The sequence below is a fragment of the Vollenhovia emeryi genome, unplaced genomic scaffold (assembly GCF_000949405.1).
Source record: "Vollenhovia emeryi isolate VEMERY1.0 unplaced genomic scaffold, V.emery_V1.0 DF939278.1, whole genome shotgun sequence".
Classification (NCBI taxonomy): Eukaryota; Metazoa; Arthropoda; class Insecta; order Hymenoptera; family Formicidae; genus Vollenhovia; species Vollenhovia emeryi.
The window spans coordinates 87,293-95,729 of NW_011967088.1; the positions used below are offsets into that span (position 1 = coordinate 87,293).

The 8,437-nt window shown below is 37.6% G+C and overlaps 1 protein-coding gene across 5 annotated transcripts in view; it reads right to left on the reverse strand.

Annotated features, from left to right (window-relative positions):
- Positions 1-3,506, reverse strand: part of LOC105559361 (T-complex-associated testis-expressed protein 1-like) — a 59,996-nt gene extending 56,490 nt beyond the window's left edge. For all 5 annotated transcript variants that reach the window (XR_001008742.1, XR_001008744.1, XR_001008743.1 and 2 more), the window contains exon 1: positions 1,459-3,506. The gene's annotated coding sequence lies outside the window, so the exon portion shown is untranslated. The remainder of the gene's footprint in view (positions 1-1,458) is intronic.
- Between the last annotated feature and the right edge of the window lie 4,931 nt (positions 3,507-8,437).

An 8,437-nucleotide genomic window follows, 5' to 3' on the forward strand; every position in this document is an offset into this window, starting at 1 on the left:
TAGTATTTTCATTATTTTTGAAACATTGCTGCAATATTACTATCGAGAGTTTGCAATTTTATATCCTTGCAATGTCTCTGCAAGATTGCACTGCAATCTGCAAGATTGCAACGTTTCTGCACTGTAACTGCAACCATCTGTGCTGTATGGGGAGCCTCCTGGTCTCTAGTCTTCATGAGGAACACGCTGATTAAGACCTGCATACTGGTGCATATATCATAGGTGGACACCGCATGGCCGAAATCGGAACATGGTTCTCAGCCTGAATTTCCCTTGAAAATTATCGCTCTACGTTCGGAAAGATGTTATTTTATTTAAAAAAAATGTATCACGTGTGGTAGAGAGTGCGTCTCGCAGTTACCGCGTTGCCTCTTGACGGCGATTGCTTCTCGTCAGATAATTTGGGGACCCTGTATAAAGTTAAATAATGCAAATTGACTTTTTTAGCGTCCATAATTTTAGTTATAACTCCGCGCGATTGTTATACTCGTCAGTCTCTTTATATTCTCCGCAGTTATAACCGTTTATCGCGATCGCACGGTCGCGACGATTGCGTGTCGCGAACGTTGAGGACAATTTACACGTAGCCGCGCCGAATCGGTCTCTCTCGATTGAATTGTTAACCGCACGATCGTTGACGATCGTAGATATCACACGTACTTTCGTTGGTAGGTTCGTAGATTGAAAACTTCGTCGTACGACCTTTTCTAGACCCAATCGATTCTAACGAGCCGCGCAGGCATTCAATATTCCTACTGGCGAGGGTATGGCCAATTTTTCAATATACACATACCCGCATCGGCCGATACTTGTATTTATTAGAAAAATTTAGCAACTCGCCCGATCCGCGGCCAACTTTGCCCTTCGCGTCGATCTGTCGTAGTACATCGAGCACGCTGATGCTTATCGGAAAGGTACCTTCGGTCTTATCAGTCTGTGTTTTCCCGGCATTTTTCCCCCCCGGCGATAGTTTCGCAATATCTGCCATTCAATCGTATCGCCGATATTGAAGCGCTGACAAGAGATATTGATCGCCTGCGGACTCCTCGTAAGCGTTCATAGCGTGTAACGTGTTGTAGATGTATGTACATGCGTGAAGCATCGATTTTCTAATGTATCCGTTATTACGAGTCGTAGGCGTGCGAGCGTTGCGGGCATACGTCAGACTAGCCGAGTAGCGGAAGCCTGAGGCGGCGATTATGGATTATCAAAAGCGATTACAATGAAACACCAAAGCTACCGTAGTTAGCTGTTACTTAAGTATAAACGAGAATAATGATATAGTTACGATTTATATATATGCGTACACTGTACATTTAGGATAAATTTGCGATTTAAGCGCGCGGTCATCAGACTTGGGGAAAATTCTGTCACTCTCAGAAAATCTGCACGTCACGTATTGTCGATTTACGCTCTATGCGAGGCGCATCGCGTAACGCGATCGCGGTCCACACGTACCCCTTTGAAGTATCGTCCGTCACCGTTGGCGGTCCGCGCGAAGCCAAGATCTCCGGGATCGTCGTTGATCGGTCGTCGTGATTGCGAGACTCGTCGCGGGGTTGCACGCGACGCAACTATCGCTCGCGCGGCTTCCCTCACTGTCGTTGCCGGGCCGATATCGCCCTCGCCGCAGTGGCTTTCACGGGAATCGGGAATGGAACATTGAATGGCGTGTTGCTAGGCTACGCGCGTGCGTTTCTATAACGACTAATCAACGACTTGATAACGGCGAGATTGCAGACATCGTAGTTTCCAATTTTCTGTCGCGGTCGAGCGCGGGACAACTAAGTTGAGCTAAGCCGGATCTGTATAAGTCACAGGATCTCGTACGTGCATAGGGCATAAGTAATCGGGAAGAACACTTAAGTATTGAATTTTATCAAAACTCAGGCAAGAGATTGGAACAAATTACGCTCAAACAAATCTAGATGAACAGACAGAAATGCCCGAGCTTTAAGTCCGACTTCGAAGTTGATGATTGAGTTCGAAATTAATGGTCGATCGGTTGGACATCGCTGATAGTCCAACCGAAAGTAATAGTCGTTGCAAACAAAAAGATAAACCCTCATTTGTTCCAACTCATGAGATTTAGGTCTAACTATATCGAGCAGTTCGAAATGTTCGATATGGGACGATATACACTATTGAAGCATCGATCTTGAAATTCGTGCCATTCGAATTGTTCACTCGCACGAAAATTCCAAGCACTATTAAGGCTCCCAGGTGCTCGGCCAGTGTTGGATTGTGATATTAAAAGCGAGAAATAAAACGCTGAAAATTCTTGCATCGCAGTTTTAAGAAGGTTCGAACGCTTCTTTCTAATCAATAAATATGTTATTAATAAAATCTTATTCAATGACTAAAAAAATAATTTCGTAATAATAGTAAGATTATTCGTATTTGTAAATGTCATAATTATTTATTATTTTAAAAATATCAAAATAAGAGTTTAAGACTCTCACTTGATGCAAATGCCAACGGTAGAAATCAAATGTGAACGTAAGATGTAAGTTATTTTATTTGATAAATAATCAATTTAAATTTATTTGAGTTCTAAGTATATAAATTAATACTTTAGTATTTAACTAATTACAATTTTACTTAATAAGCATTGGAAATAGTTTGTTTTATCTGCGACATTGTCACATTTCCACTTATGTGATTAGATCTTTAGGTACCTCGAGGTGTTTCTCTCCCAAGTATCTTTCTATTTGAAAACGCTATACAACCCAGCACAAAGGTAAACGTAAGTTCATAGAGAAATTATTTTAAAGAATAGAAGATCCTGCAGAGTTAGCAAATCCGAATATCTGAAGAAATCTTGAAGAAGCAGTCACAATCGGTTCGTCTTGAAGTTCATTATGGTGTAACTTCCCCAATCGTCATTATCGTATTCTTCAATTCCAACAAATTTCTAAAGAATAACAATTCGAGGAGGTAGTAAACTTAAAGGACGCTTTGCGAATTTATTGTGTGCTATCTAGAAAGAATTTTCAGTGTGTCATTTCTCGCTTCTGAGGTTACGATGCAACACGGCTGCAGTAAGCACTAGGAGCCTTAAATGTTTACCTTGGATTCGAAACTGTAAAGAAATTTATAAAATACTTCCTCTTTCCTTTTCATCTTCTTCTTTTACCTCGATGATCTCTCGTAATCTCCTTTATGATCCTTTTGTATTCCCCGTATTGTCTCACATAAAGATGCTGCACTTCGAGTCTGTGATCACACTGTCAGCAAAAATTGAGAGAAGCAAGAAGCTTTCGCCATTAAATGTCAGGACCGGGCTTGGAATGAGGGAACGTGTACAACGCCGATCATTAATTTGCCAACGCTTACAGGAAGTTGTAAAAAAAAATGATGTGGAGTGGCCAATCTCTATGGAAGTTTGTTTCAACGTCAGTCTTTTTAATCGGAGAAGCGGGTAATTCTCCTTATCCGAAGGAGAAATTATTTAATGTAAAATAAATTAAACCCACACAGCACAGAAAGATTGCAGGAAGATTGCAGAAATGTTACATTGCAAGATTGCAATATTGCAGCAACGTTGCGGAACATTGCTGCAACGTTTCTGGAGGATTGCAGTAACGTTGAAATGTCCGCCCTCAGAAAGATTGCAGTGCAACATTATAGCAATGTTGCAGTGCAATATTTTTGGAATAATTTGTTGTTGTACATAAGCTGCAGAGAATTTACTAATTACATCCGGGCCTTTTTCAATACATAGCAAGCTATTGCGAAGCAATCTAAGGAAGTTATGTCGCTTCGCAAGAGATGGAGATTGCGAGCAACACCGCACTGATAATAATTCGCGCATTATTGGTATCAACGAAAATATTATAAAATTCTCGTAATTAGAAAAATTTTTTAAATAGAAAATATAGTATGTTTATTATTTTTGAAACATTGCTGCGATATTGCTATCGAAAGTTTGCAATTTTATATCTCTGCAATGTCCCTGCAAGATTGCAACGTTTCTGCAATGTAACTGCAACCATCTGTGCTGTATGGGAAATAAATTGCTTTTATGCCCGACACTCGATCTGCTGTAAGCGTTATCACGTTAATGACTCCGTCACGAAATCGGTGTCTTTAAGAATAAAAGAAGGGATCTAGCCAACGGCCATTGATGCGCGCGATCAAAACCGCTGCGATTATCTCGCCAGGATCACTGTCGATGGAGATTTCTATTCCTTAGGATATACGAACGCGTCGTGTCTTCTTAGAGTGATCAGTGCCGTCCCGCGGCTACGAATTGTAGACGCAGATTTGACCGAGCGGGATCGCGTTGATTACTTCGACTTGAAGACAGCGACACATATTTATTATATATATCTTCCTATGGTCTCTCGTCGATGTATATTTATATATATATTGTAGCGTTAACCACGGAGATATGTATAATCAAACACTTTTCTTTGTTTTTGGAAATACCTACACGTTACATCTCTGCCAGCATGTTGATTGATATAATCAATGTGCGCCGTAAAACGTAATTCGAGAACCACGGGCACGCGTTTTGAGATATCGGGCCGAACTTTTCTAGCAGACTTTTGCTACATTTCCCACGCTGTTTCCCGCACTTTCTCGGAATTAATTGAACCGCAAACGAGCAGACATCGGGACAAACTTGGCGTCTCCCTTTGTTTTTGTATGTATCGCAACGGAAGACTACCAGTGCGCATAAATTGTACAATCACGGGATGCCGTATATTTTTTATAAATTTTTGTTACCTTTTTGCGAGACACGAAGCATATTCGCGGAAACGTTTCTCTAAGCAGACCTCGTGTAATAATCAGTAATTTTTGCTGATTGTAATCCGTTATTGAAAGGAAGGAAAGCACAAAAATTCTTAAGAAAATTCTCAAAAAGCAGAAAAATAAGGATAATTGCGCCAATACTTAGAAATGTTTATCCGTAACACGGATACGTGATTTTGATTTAAATTTTTATAATTGCGCGTTGTTTAATGTTTAACAATTCATTAAAAAGAACATGCCTACGGATTATAAACTAAAAGATCTTAATCTCTTTCTAATCACGGAAATCTATTTGCTCCTAACTGACGTATACTACATAATAAATTCTCAGAATGGATTGTAAAAGTGCTCCTAGAAAGGTAAAACTTAATTATATTAAACGCTGGATAGACGTTAATGTTAAATCACTGGAGGCGACAGAATAGAAACGAATATATAAATTATTTACTGATTTTATTTAAACTTTATATTTCGCACGAACTAACAGGCTCGCTGAACTTACAAAGTTTGTCTTTCGACTGCAAAATATACTTCTAAAAAGTTAAAAGATGATTAATTTCGTTGAAGATAACACGAAGAATATAATAAATATAATTAGTTGCAAAATCATTTCAAGTCAGTACTCAATTTTCAAGGACGATGATGTTCTTGGATGATAATTCTGTCTATCTTTGTAACGTACGTTAAAATAATGTCATATCGCTGGCTCGATTGCGTGCATTTTAACAAATATGCTTAACAAGCACACTTTTAATTAACGTGCGGTGCTGATTTTTCATTTTGAGAATACGTTTGGGATCGGCTTTCGATTGTCGAAAACCACGGACGATTGCACAAAGAATGCGTGACAAATCCAAATTGATTACGATTCAAAAGACACGAGGGAAGAAAAAAATATACAAGGGGGTGGGGTGGAGAGTCTAACTGAGCGACAACCTAGTCAATTTATTAAGGTTTAGAAAACGTTAGATTTACCGTATGATATTGTAAAAATTGCGTGGCTTTAAACATAAATATTGTCGAAGTATTATTATTACTAGTCATTATCTGTTTCCTTCTATCTCAATCACTAAATTATACTACTTAATAAGTGCGGAAGTAGTTTCCATCCCCCGTTATGTGCGCTTAACGGCGTTGTAAACGTGATAGTCACATTAATTGCGCATAAAGCAGTCAACAGGATCTATCGGACGGGGGCCGTCGATATTCGAGCGAATTATTTCGACATTCGAATCTATTTGTGTTGATTCATATCACGCCCGCTCTAATCAAACATGCATATTACATGGTGATACATATAATTTTGTACTATGTTACACACATCATGATGCAGTTGCGTAATTATATTTATACGAGTCTATTTGTATTATTTATCATGTAAAAGAAATTAGCGAGCTGGTTTAGGGCCACACCCTCAGAAAGGGTTTCTGTTACTGAGACAAAAAATGTTCTTGACGCATTTATATTTTTTCACAACCTTACTTGGTATAAAAATAAGACAATATCGAAATGAAATCAATAACTCTTATTCTTTTCTATCGAATTAAAAAAAAGATTGACTTACTATATTGAGACAAGAGTAACTTATATAAATGTAAGTTTACGTATTCTTGCGTTTAGAATAAATTTTCCCCCCATCTTACAACGCACGAAGTCGGCACCACGATATTCAACAAAAGACGACCATTTTATTCTAGAGTTTAGAATTTTTCATTTAAGATTAAAATATTCCTTTCTCTATAATAAATATGATTGGCGCTATATCGATCCTATTTTATGATACATTCAAGTGTAATAGCGTTGGATCCGGAAACTTTTTCTGTGGGTGCAGTTTCACGAAGGTCGCTCAACTGCTAACTGGGGGTTAATCGAATCTCTGTTTCTCCTTAGATATAATAATTTAAAAGAAAATAAGGAGTCAACTAATCACTGGTTAACAGTTAATTTATCTCTGGTTAACCGACATCTGTAAACTGGCCCTTGGAGAAGAACAAAGAAAATTAATATTATAAACAAATTTGAAATATTGTTTACATCTTAACTTGTTCGATTACATTAACAATATGTATCCCCGGCGTTTCCTAGCATCTGTCGTAATCTGTCGCAATTTTTATTGATATAAAAAGAAGCGGAGCAGAGAGAGAAGTTTTCGCGAACTATTCGAGTGTAGAAATGATTGAAGCTTGAACTATCGGGCTCCCGAATACTAATCCAGAAAACAAACTGACGTTATTTGTCGTCATTTTGACGATAGATTTGACACTTTTGACGACACTTCGATGTCAAAGTGACGACAAACGACGTCAGTTTGCTTCCTGAGACCAGCGCTCGTGAAAAGGAGCTGTCACAGTTTATTAAAATAGTTACTCGTTACGTAATATCAACTGATTATATTAGAAACGATACAATTGTTGAGCTTGGAAGCACTTTTTTATAGTGAGGTCACAATTAGAGTTACGATCGATTAACGAGATCCTTCCTCGGGCTCGGATCTGTTACTCTTTATAGTGATAATACATTACTATACGGTGATGCAGAATGCATTAATTATATCTCATACTGCCAATCTGTAAACCATCATACGTAGTTTCTAATTAATGACATCGATAGGTAATTTCTAGTTAATGATTACGATAGGGTAGGCGAGGTTTCTTTCGGGACACTTTAACGAATCGTCGAAGTCTCTTTGCGCGCATACTTATCACTTCTGTTCGAAGCAAATCCCACTTTTAGTACAGCATGCGTTTGCACAGATCTTTAAATCACTTCCTATCAGCAATTTTTGTTTCTTCTACAAGGACATTTCGAAAAATATTTAATTAGACTTGGATCCTTTTGTATATTCTTCTTGCAACTGATTAAATATTTTTTTAATCAGTAATGGAAAGATGTGCCACTTTACATCTCGAAAGTCTTCATGAACGCTTTGTAAAAATTATGATATCATCCCAATAATTTGTAAATCTCATGCAAAGGCCGATAGAGATTGTTAGAAATTATTCATGAAAGTTACGATCGCGTTTACGTCACAGTAATTTGCGAAACGAAGATTATTAGAAATTATTTTAACCACCATTGTAGTAGTAATAGATTTATAGTATGACGCAGAGAAAGTTACTCAAGGGTTACAGTGTTTCGGTTTCAATTTTAGTTTTAGAAACGAGGAGCAAACATCAAATTACGTCACGCACAAGGTCCAAAATTAAATACCGACGTAGCTAAACTATTTACCGCTTTTAAATAATAAAATGAGTTATTGTACTAAAACTGGAGGCATACTTTTATTATACATGTATGCAGCATCATTCTTTGCTTTTACAAAGATAATTGAAAAGTAATGAAATCTATTTCGTTTTATTCATTTTAGTGAATTTTATTCGGTGAACGTCGTTACAGAACAATTTCAATTATTATTATATATGTTTATGTATGAATTGATCGAAAGTATGTCATTGTTTATTATATATATTCTCTCGTGCTTTTTAGCTAGCACAAAACTTTACCGCTTAAAATAACAGTGAAAATTATTGTTACTAGAGTTGTCTAATTCTTGCAAAGCGTTAGCGAATTTGTTACGTAAATTAATTAGACGTAAACACACACACGATGTGCAAATCGCGACTGCAAATTAATTACTTTACTGGTGCTTCGATAGTCTTTTCGATTGTTCCGATGCGTA